This window comes from Nilaparvata lugens, chromosome 10, assembly GCF_014356525.2.
Source record: "Nilaparvata lugens isolate BPH chromosome 10, ASM1435652v1, whole genome shotgun sequence".
NCBI lineage: Eukaryota > Metazoa > Arthropoda > Insecta > Hemiptera > Delphacidae > Nilaparvata > Nilaparvata lugens.
The window spans coordinates 16,722,116-16,734,312 of record NC_052513.1 but is presented as its reverse complement, the minus strand read 5'-3'; the positions used below and the strand labels follow the sequence as shown (position 1 = coordinate 16,734,312).

Genomic DNA, 12,197 nt, shown 5'->3' with positions numbered 1-12,197 from the left:
ATTTATATTTTGTGATCTCCCCAAAGATACATGGAGATTGTTACTGTCACCATAATGTTGAAATTTCGTGGGAAGCTATTCACAGTTTAATGTAGACTACTAGAACAGTATTGACTTGAAGTGATTTATTTATACAATTTGACGATTCCCAAGGAGTCGAATTGATTACTTGCAGATTGCAAATTGAATATCAATCTATTACTGCTCCTGTCGTGGGTTCGATTCCCATGCAGTTTTGTACCTTTCAAATTAAACCAGCAAACTGGTGTATGCATCACCAGCACGGATTGATTTACAGGTAATTAACTAAATTCAAAATATAATAAGGTAATTGACTCAATTCTAATATTGCAAATATTTACAAGACACCGGCTGGCGATTGACTAATTAGCCGTAAATGTGTGTTTGTATATATTGTAATGTGTTAACTTGAATAATAAAGTATTCTCTCTATTCTATTCTATTGACAAAACAATAAGGTGAGACAACTAAAAATACTAATCACAGCTAAAAATTGAATTTGAAGGAGATTTCTATTTCGCCCGAGGGATATTGAAAATGCAGAATTTTAATTGTGATTTGAATTTGGTATTGAATTCAACTCAACAGCCTACAAGAAATGTACTACATCAGCTCGAAGCAAACTGAAATTCAATTCAAGTGATATACTAGTAATCAATAATTGTTTTGGTTGAATACAATGATACTCAACTACTTTTACTATGAAAATATTTCAAATATAGAAATATTTAAGATATTTCAACAACTGCGAACGAGTCACTCAAAACGAACGACAGTTCATATATAACCGAAACTCGTTCACATGAAGTGAAATCAGTTTGACACAAAAAACAATAACTGTGGTAAGATTCAAATAATGTGGTAGCAAACAAATATTATTATATTATTAACTTTTGCTAACTCCCACCCTATGAATCAAAATATTGATAAAGTTCAAGATTCTCTAAGTCAAAAAAATTGAACGACAGTTCACAACCAAACGACGGTTCAATTTTAGAACGATGTTCCAAAGCCCGCGAACGGCGTTGAGGCAAACAGATCCCAGAGTGACTCGACTCACGATCTACTGAAACGTGTCAATCCAACAGGGTGTGAACTATAAGAACGAGTCAGTCCGAAAGTGAGTAGCAAAAACTGAACGACAGTTCACAAACGAACGAACGACGACCCAATTTTAGGGGATCTACGAAAACGAGTCAATACGAAAGTGAGTCACAAAAACTGAACGACAGTTCACAAACGAACGAACGAAGACCCAGAAATTTAGAGGACGCAGAAATCGTCTGAAAATTGTGCGACCGGCGTTTCAGACAGCTGAGTTTGAACTGGGGGTCAGTTAACATCACCTGCGAACTGTGAGCTCATCGTGACTACGATGATGATGATGATGATGACGATGACGATGATTGGACGATGATTCAGAGTAGAACAAGAAGAAGAAGTAGGGACGAAGAAGAAAAAGAAGAAGAAGAAGAAGAAGAAGATGAAGTAGGGACGAAGAAGAAAAAGAAGAAGAAGAAGAAGATGAGGTAGAGGAAGAAGAAGAGAAGAAGAAGAAGAGAAGAAGAAGAAGAAGAAGAAGAAGAAGAAGAAGAAGAAGAAGAAGAAAAAGAAGAAGAAGCAGAAGAAGAAGAAGAAGAAAAAGAAGGAGGAGGAGAAGAAAAAGAAGAAGAAGAAGTAGTACAGACTAGGAAAGACGGGTCGGCGCGGGTGGTGTATAAGCCCCACCACTCTCCTTCTCTTCAGAAATCGCTCTCTTTTTCAAAAATCTAAATTGGGCTGTCGGGGGGGGGAAGGGGGTTTGGGTTGATTGAGAGGGGGGTAGGGGCGCCAAAACTCCTGGCCAAGTTGGCACCGGGTGTCGCAAGGCCGTGGTGTTCAAATTTTTTTGAAAGTGCGCCCAGCAAACTGAAATGCCTGCCAATATAGAAAGTATACACGTAGTAAGAATTATTATAGTTAACAACATGGGAGTCAATATAGATTTAGAGAAACGGAGATTCAGCGATAAACTAGTTGAATTTCAATGATAGGAATCAGGGTTGGATTGGACTGATAGGATAGGATTGGATTGATATGATAGGATAGGATTGGATGGTGGGATAATCCAATACAATTCGATTATCATCATTCTTTGGCATGATTTTCTAGTCAGGTCCACGTTATAATAGTAGTGAAGAAAGGAAGGACAAAAACGTTGCCGATCCTCTGTCTTGTCAATGCCATCTATAGACGGTAGCTGATATTGGTTTATTGATGTAGTATTAACAGTTCATTCTCGTTTAAAATAATCAGTTATATTTTATTAAGCAAGAAATTATCTTTTTCAATAATTTAATAATGAAATTCTTATAAACGAGATTAAATATTTCGTTGATCTTCTTCTATATATATATAAAATCGAAATGGCACTCACTCACTGACTGACTCACTCACTCACTCACTCACTCACTCACTCGCAGAACTAAAAATCTACCGGACCAAAAACGTTCAAATTTGGTAGGTATGTTCAGTTGGCCCTTTAGAGGCGCACTAAGAACGGATTTGAAAAAAATTCCGAAGATACGCCCATAATCTGCGTCTTCCAGCGTTTATTAGCGTTTTCTCAGCTTTGTCGAGAACAAATCAACAGAAAATATTCAAATTTAATACAGAAGCTAAGCTAGGGTGTAATAATGTTGTGTTAGAAGGAATTTTCGATAACGTCAAAGATAGGCCAAAAATTAGCGTTTTTCCAGCGTTTTCTCAGCTTTATCGAGAACAAATGAACAGAGAATATTCAAATTTAGTACAGAAGCTAAGCTAGGGTGTAATAATGTTGTGTTAGTATTTGTTAGTGTTGTATTTTCGATAACGTCAAAGATACGCCGAAATTAGCGGTTTTTTGCGTTTTCTCAGCTCTTTTATCAAGTAATAGACAGAAAATGTTCAAATTTGGTACAGAGGTTTAGCTAGGGTCTAAAAATTTTGTGATGAGGTGGCTTTAATATTTCATCAAAGATACGCCCAAAATCAGCGTTTTCTCAGCTTTTCTGCGTTTTCTCACCGTTTTCAATAGTTGATATATATTTAAAAAAATCAGTACACAGGTTTAGCTGAAGTGGACGAATTTTGTTCGCCAAAGATACGCCGATATAGTGACAGGTGCTTTTACTAGCGTTTTTGGCGAGCGAAGCGAGCCCGCTGATCTCATTTTTGGACGATCCAGTCGGGGGTCCTGGGGGTGGAGCCCCCTGGCTAGACGGATATGGCGAGCGAAGCGAGCCTGACGGCTAGTTAGTTTATATTTGTACATTGTTAAAAAACGATCTGGCAACAGAGCAAAGCGAGAAAGAGATAGCGTTATCCGCTTTGTTGAATGATAGACAAGGATAGCAGCAATAACATTGTTAATTAACCACTGCCATTATAACGTGGACCTCACTATAGCATGATTGAAAGTGGAGGTTAAATTGATGTAGCCTCGGTACAGTAGAAAAATTTGAGAAAGATAGGCATTCCAACCCCATGCTTTGAAAAAATTAACAAGGAAGGTGAAGAATAACAACATTAGGTGCTGGATTCCAGTCTACCAATAAACAAATCTGGTGTGGCGCACTCACACAACTTTCCTTGCCGTTATGAAAATTCATCACCTCACGCTAGTGTTCCCGCGCATCTCAAGTCTACTATCCAACGATCCAAGCCAGCTGGTGACAGGACAATAAGGCTGGAGACACGCGAAGTTTGCTATCTCTTCATAGTGAATCATTTAATAGAATCAACAGTTGCCAACAGTGTTTGTAATCGAAATAATAACATTTTCTCGAATTTCGAGCTTATTTTCAATTTTAGGTGAAAATGTTACTGAACTTTATTTGAAGAGATTTTCATGCTCAATCTTTTCCACTTGGAATTTTTTGTTTAAATTGTATCTAAAGCCTGATAATTGGGAATCTAAAATCAAACTTTGCATAGATGGTGCAGTGCTCCTGAAATTTTTACAGATATGGGACTCGTAGCAGTTGATAGAGCTTATCAATGACTTTTCTAGGTATGAATTTGATCGAAATAGTTGGAGCCGTTTTCGAGAAAATCGCGTAAAACTCTGTTTTTGACAACATTTTCGCCATTTTAGCCGCCATCTTGAATTGCATTTGATCGAAATTGTTCGTGTCGGATCCTTATATTGTAAGGACCTTAAGTTCCAAATTTCAAGTCATTCCGTTAATTGCGGGATGAGATATCGTGTACACAGACGCACATACACTCATACACACACACACTCACACACATACAGACCAATACCCAAAAACCACTTTTTCGGACTCAGGGGACCTTGAAACGTATAGAAATTTGGAAATTGGGGTACCTTAATTTTTTCCGGAAAGCAATAATTTCCTCACAGTACAAGAACTGAAAGTGGGTCACAATACTCTAAACATAAACTAAAATTTTATTTGAATTTGAAACTAGTTTTGAAGAACACACGACCGTTGACAATGATCTGAAAAGGAGTAAATATGACCGTCTAGTAACTCTTTAGTGTACTAACTAAACTGATGAGAAGATAGTCGAAGAACTTGTGCATAGAGTAGAAAAGGAAAGATCATTATTCACAGAGAGATAAAGAAGATGCGAACGGAGAAGAGAAACAAAACATGGAGAGATGGAGAACTAGATGTGAAAGAAAGAGAAAGAAGAGAGAAACGCATGGAGAGATGGAGAACTGGAGGTGAAAAAGAAAGAAAGAAACGTGAGACAGAATTGAGAGAGAAAGAGTGAGAACGAGGAGTAAAGGGACAGAGTTGAGAGAGAGAGAGAAATACAATAACAGACACAGTATTGCCAACAATGATTGAAATAGTTCGGCAGGCGTCTGTAAGTTCATGTCAAACATTAATTATTACGAAACACATTTGTAACAATAAAAACGGTTAGCAAATAGTGTTACTGATGGCCTTCTTTTCTAGAATGAAGAGACAGAGTGAGAGAATAAAAGAGAGAGAAAGAGGGAGACATAGAGATCTTCATTCAAGTATGTTACAATATATTTTGGCTTAACAATTATCAAGTTACTGTTCTAGATTTTTTGATTCTAGGCTCTAATAGTATCTATTTTATTCAAAATTTGCTCTTTTATCTGAGTATTGAAGAGCGTAATAGTATATTTCGCACCTAGAGCAGAAAATAAGATTTTTCCGGCTCGAAATCGGTTTTCAAGTCAGAGGCCGTAGGCCGAGGACTAGAAAAGATTGAGAGCCGGAAAACATTTTTGCCCGTGGTGCGAACGCTATTTTTCGCCACACAAAAATAAACAATAGGCTATATTATTGTCCAAGTATTTTTATTTTTTATTCTGATTTGTCTAAATAACCTAAAAGATGATGTTCGATTATGTGGGAGGTTGAGATTATACTTTTTTATTCTTTCAAATGACAATAAGATGATATTATTATAAATGTTTTAATTATTGAATAATGAAAAGTTTTTTGATCAGCTGTTTTTTGATCACCTTTCTTAGTTCCATGTTAGCGGCTGGAAAGGGCACTCTTTCCGGCCTAGGCCTGAAAGAAACCTGTTCTGACGTCAGACGAGAGTCGTCTGCAAACATTGTCTTTTAGATCTACGTAGGGACTGGAAAACAGCTGCTTTCTGTGCAATGTGGCGAAAATTGTATTTTGAAAAGTGAAAGGTGACATAACCAACATTTTGATTTGGACAGTATAGTATAAATTGGAAATGGGACAGTTTTGGGCATGAGCCTGTTGTGCCTTTCCTCATGTTAAGTATCACAATGTGATGAATAAATAAATGAAAACTAATTCACATTAGAAGACAGTATTGCTAATTATTCAATAAATTTTACAAAGTATACACAATTTCTAAACCTTAATGAAGATAGAATGCAATTTTGCATAACGATAATATAATATTGTAATGTAACTATACATAGATCGGAGGTGTTCCAACAAAAAAAATTTAGGCTCTCTGAAAAGAGTATGCAATGATATATTTCTCATCAACACAGACCAGAGAGAGAAAGTGAGTGATTGATTGATTTAAAACTCTTGCATTTATTGAAAACCTAAGTGAGAGTGAGAGAGAGAGAGAGATATGGGATTGATTGATCGAATTACTTTATTCAATTATTACTCTATTGAAAGAGATGAGGAGATGTGAAAAGAAAGAGCTTGAGAAGATGAGTTACAGTAATGGATAATTTATTAAAGATTTATAGATAGAAAAGATTGGGAAATTTCAAGGGGAAAGCTAGAAAAAAGAATTTTAGGAGAGGAGAATGAGTATGAAGAAGTGAAGAAGAAACAATACGAAAGATTTAATTATTATAGAAATTACTACCACTCTTTTTATACTTTTCTTACATAAGCACAACCAGTTTCGAGCCCTCATGAAATTTCAAGTGTCAAAAAACGAGAGATTTTTGGAAAAAAGGCGGAAAAAGATGGAGAGAAAATATGAGGTGGAGGACAAGGAGCTGGAAAAGAAAAAGAATTTTAGAAAAGGAGACGAATATAGGTGAATAATGAGTAAGAGGAGAGGGGAAACAAAAATTGAAGAGAGAGATTTAAACAGGAATGCTAGAAAAGAGAAAGTTCTGACCAATGAAATGGGTGGAGGTGGAGCTACAGTCCAAACACCTTCTGATTGGCTGTCACGGCCCCTTCTACTTAACACTAGTTCTCTATTTTGCCAAAGGAGCAGCACTTCAAGGGTCAGATTTAAGAGTCAAATGACTGTATTCTCAATGTTATCCTGTTATATCCACATTAAGGACAAAGGAGTGAGTCAATTTCGTTGGACAACGAAATCGATCTCCAAAATGGTTCAGGGAATAATTATGTTGTATTGAAAATGAATATGTAATGTATTTTAAATAAACACATTTTTGTGTTAATAAAATTTGAAGATGACTGATGAAAGCAATCGAAAGTAACGTTCGAGCAAATCACATCACGAACGGACATCGAATCGAGAATTTGTCATCAGTCAGAGCTCGCTACACTCGTGTAACAAGAGAAGCAAACTCTGAAATGGGATTATAATGTCAGCTGACAACGCCCCAATCAAGTTCGTATCGGGGAGGTTAAAAAGGTGTCAAAAAAGATTAATGATGAAGAATCAAACATCTATGGCATATTTTGAAAATAATATTACTATCAGCTCACGACTACAAAATCTGGTGCGGCGCACTCACACAGCTTTCCTTGCCGTTATGAAAAATTGATCACCTGACGCTAGTATGCACGCGCATCTCAAGTCTACTTATAAACAAAGATCTGAGCCAGCTGGTGACACGACAATAACACTGGAGACATACGAGGTCTGCTAGTGTGTGTGAGACAAACTAGCATCTCTTCATAGTGAATCATTTGATAGAGTCAACATTTGCCAACAGTTTGCAATTGAAATAATAACATTTTATCGAATTTCGTGCTTATTTTCAATTTTAGGTGAAAATGTTACTAAACATTAATTGTAGAGATTTTCATGCTTAATCTTTTCCACTCAAATTGTTTTGTTTAAATTTTATCTGAAGCCTGATAATTGAGAATCTAAAATCGAACTTTGCATAGATGGGGCGAAGCTCCTGAAATTTTTACCGATATGAGACTTGTGGCAGTTGATAGAGCTTATCAATTACTATTTTTGGAATAAATTTAATCGAAATCGTTGGAGCCGTTCTTGAGAAAATCGCGAAAAACCCTGTTTTTGACATTTTCGCCATTTCAGCCGCCATCTTGAATTGCATTTGATCGAAATTGTTCGTGTCGGATCCTTATATTGTAAGGACCTTAAGTTCCAAATTTCAAGTCATTCCGTTAATTGGGAGATGAGATATCGCGTACACAGACGCACATACACTCATACACACACACACACACACACACACACACACACACACACACAGACCAATACCCAGAACCACTTTTTTGGACTCAGGGGACCTTGAAACGTATAGAATTTTAGAAATTGGGGTACCTTAATTTTTTTCGGAAAGCGATACTTTCCTTATCTATGGTAATAGGGCAAGGCAAGTAATAGGAATCATATTTGATGTTTTGGAGAATAAGTGCCGGTTGCACAAAAGCCGGTGAAATTTTAATCGTGATTAATTTCATGATTCTCGTGGAACTAATCACGATTAAAACAAGACAAGAAAAGAAGAAAGATACTAAGCGAAATACAATAATAATGATGAAGAAAACAGAGGATAACGATGAACAAAACAACAACAAACATCTGATGATAAGGAAGACAAAATGCAAGAAGAACGAAACAAGAAAAGATGAAACATAACTAAACCAAATACAATAATAATCTGTTGTATATCCATACTTTTTCACTATTAAAATTAAACTTGAATTTTAAAAAACTTTTGAAGTGAAAATGCACTTACTTTTTGTATAGTGACGATCGTTTCGACCTGTTGTTGGTCATCATCAGACTGTGGGAATTCACTCAGATGACAAGGCTATGTGTGGTAAGGGATGAAGGTGGTGGAATAGGTTGTGGTGGGGGTTGGGTTGGTGGATATTTAGTGCGGCGGTATTTTTGAACTTTGGACTATTTTGTCAAAGAGTGTGTGGGAAGAGAAATTTATTTGATCATTTAGGAGACTGTTGGGAAACTGTTTTGTGTGGTTGTAGATTTCGTATTGTTCTAATACATTGAGTTTTCTGCTTTTTTTGAGAGATATGGAGGATTTCAAGATTGGTGGCGATGTCTGTGTATGTGTGGTTTGTGGATATAATATGGTCAGCAAAGTTTGAGTGGCTATGTGGTTTATTAATGGCTCTGATGTGCTCTTTGTATCTTGTACAAACAGAGATTTGAGCAACCAGGCATCTACAAATTAAAATGTAATGATTGTAGTAAACTGTACATCGGACAGACTGGACGTGACTTTCAGACAAGATACAAAGAGCACATCAGAGCCATTAATAAACCACATAGCCACTCAAACTTTGCTGACCATATTATATCCACAAACCACACATACACAGACATCGCCACCAATCTTGAAATCCTCCATATCTCTCAAAAAGCAGAAAACCACTGTTTAGAACAATACGAAATCTACAACCACACAAAACAGTTTCCCAACAGTCTCCTAAATGATCAAATAAATTTCTCTTCCCACACACTCTTTGACAAAATAGTCCAAAGTTCAAAAATACCGCCGCACTAAATATCCACCAACCCAACCCCCACCACAACCTATTCCACCACCTTCATCCCTTACCACACATAGCCTTGTCATCTGAGTGAATTCCCACAGTCTGATGATGACCAACAACAGGTCGAAACGATCGTCACTATACAAAAAGTAAGTGCATTTTCACTTCAAAAGTTTTTTAAAATTCAAGTTTAACAATAATAATGATGAAGAAAACAGAGAAGACCGATGACTAAAAGAACAACAAACACGAGATTATAAGGAAGACAAAATGCAAGAAGAACAAGACAAGAAAAGAAGAAACATAACCAAACAAAAAACAGAAGATTGATTTTAAAGCAAGACAACAGTCCACATGTCTAAGCCTCAGAATTCCTTCCCATTGTAGATTGTAGCGCATGAATCTTGTTCCATGGCCTTCTTATCCAAATAAGGCAGACCAGCCAGTATTCACTCGCGTTCAGTACATTAAACAACAAACTAAAGGAAAATTCAATTCGAAATGTCAGCATTCATTGAATTAAAATCATTGATGTGGTTCATAACTAATGCTGACTATACTAATCTTAGTTTATAGTAGACTGAATAACGCTACTTCTTGTAGAAGGAGGAGAAAGAGAAGAAGAAGAGGAGGAGGAGATATGAAGAAGAAGAAGACAGAAGACGAAGACAGGAGAAGAAGGAGGAGAAGAAGAAGAAGAAGAAGAAGAAGAAGAAGAAGAAGAAGAAGAAGAAGAAGAAGAGAAGAAGAAGAAGGAGAAGAAGAAGACGAAGAAGAAAAAAAAGATGAGGAAGATGAAGATGAAGAAGAAGATTAAGAAGAAGAAGAAGAAGAAGAGAGGAAGATGAAGAAGAAGAAGAAGATGATGATGAAGAAGAAGACGAAGAAGAAGAAGAAGAGAAGAAGAAGAAGAAGAAGATGAAGATTATGTAACATTATGTATATAGTGAGAATCACTTAAACTGTCACCATTCCTTACGAATAGCATCAATTCTTCAACTATTCAGAAAATGCTGACAATTAAAAATGAATGTCACATTCTAGGTAAGGTGGTATGAAAATGCATGCTGTCAACATAACGGATGTATTTAATAAATTGTCCAGTATTTCAACTTTTCTTAAATTGTTTGTTTGTCTAAAATCAACAAAACATTTCGGATAAATTGTCCAGTATTTCAACTTTTCTTCAATTGTGTGTTTGTCTAAAATCAACAAAACATTTCGGATAATATCAACATATTGCAACCTGAAAGCAAAAAACTAACCTTTCCTTTCACCTTCAAAACATAATTGAAGAAAAACTTCCATGCTAGGTTCATCTAATTTTAGAGGCAAGACAAATTGAAATCTGGACGATCTGAGGTAGGCTACTTACAACATAACAGTCATCATTCAGACTTCCGTTTTGCAATAAACAGTCAGTGAATATAAAGAAAATCAATACAACTTGAATCACATATTTGAACAATAATTCAAATTCAACAGAAGTTTAGTCAATAAAAATGATTTATTATTTTTCACAAATATTATTGTGACTTGTTTAAAAATCCAGTTATTAACATGAATACAGGGATAACTGAAGAATTTAAATCAATAGATGTTCCAATTGAAGTACGATCATTTATTATTCAGCCACATACGCTCGGAACTGCGCTTGGATGGGTGACCGACGCAGATAAATCATGACTTCATAGTAAAATGATAGTATAGATTGAACATGCTAATCAATATTGATTTTTAATCAAATATCAATCAATTTCTTCTTCTTCTTCTTCTTCTTCTTCTTCTTCTCCAATTAATAGTTATGAATTTTCACCACTGATATGGTTTTATAGAATTTTCATGAGTACAAATGACTTCAATAATATTGTACTTGCCAATAATCATATTTGGCTTCCCTTTACTTTTACGTCACTCCATTCCATGCATCACTCAATAAACCTATGACGTCATCAAATTCCGTCATACTTTTCTATTTTTGTTCAGTTGTTTCCCAATGTGGTTATCTTTCACAATAGCATAATGCTTTTCTGAGAACAAACTTATCTTTTCCGCATGCTTTATACGAAATATTCAACTAAGTTTAAAGTCAATATTGGCGTTATGCATGCTTTTAACTCATATAAAATCTTCTCTCACGATGAGGACTATACCACTATAGTAAGTTCCACATAGTGGCAGTATTTGTTCAACATTGGTGATGCTATCCCAGTCTATCATTCAACAAAGCAGATATCGCTATCCTTTTCTAGCTCAGAAACTTTGCCACATCGTTTTTCAATCATGTAAAAATATGAAATATTTTATAAAACACTTATTGAAATGGGCTGCTTCTAAATTAATAAAACAAATAAAACTTGTAGCACCCTTTATTTATTAAAAAACTTAAAATAGTTGAACAACTAGTATCGGTTCTAAAAATAGTTCTAAAAATTCTAAATCAGCGTTTGCTGAACATTTAATTGAGAATAATCATAATTATATCAATATAAATTCTAATATGAAAATATTAAGCATTGGTAGTGAAAGTAATAAATTGAATGTAAAAGAAGAATTTTATATCTATAAAACTGCAAAATTGAATAGGAATAATTTAATAAATATAATCCAATTTGACTTAAATAATCCTATTTTTGATAAAATTAAAAATGAATAAATAAAATTAAAATTTTAAAATATATATGTTTAAATTTAAATTTAAGAACTTTTACCATAAATAATTAGTCATATGAATTTAAACATATGTCAGTTTTATATCAATTAGTAAACAGTTATTGAATTTTATTTATTTATTTATTTTAGAACCTGAGGATGGTTTTAGAACCGAAACTAGTTGTTCATCTATTTTAAGTTTTTTAATAAATAAAGGGTGCTACAAGTTTTATTTGTTTTATTAATATGAAATATTCTATCACAATCATGGAAACGTATTATCTAGTCAAAAATATATATTCTTGACGAATTTAATATAATTTATTATTTAAACAAGAATGA

The 12,197-nt window shown here is 34.9% G+C and overlaps 1 protein-coding gene across 2 annotated transcripts in view; it reads right to left on the bottom strand.

The window, feature by feature from the left end:
• The window catches only part of LOC111052736 (paxillin), a 111,967-nt gene that overhangs the window by 93,552 nt on the left and 6,218 nt on the right, over nucleotides 1–12,197 (bottom strand). The window contains exon 1 of one of the 2 annotated variants that reach the window (XM_039436464.1): nucleotides 929–1,343. The exons of the other annotated variant lie outside the window; for it this stretch is intronic. The gene's annotated coding sequence lies outside the window, so the exon portion shown is untranslated. Of the gene's footprint in view, nucleotides 1–928; nucleotides 1,344–12,197 lie in introns of those variants that run through there. 2 annotated transcript variants of the gene reach the window in all.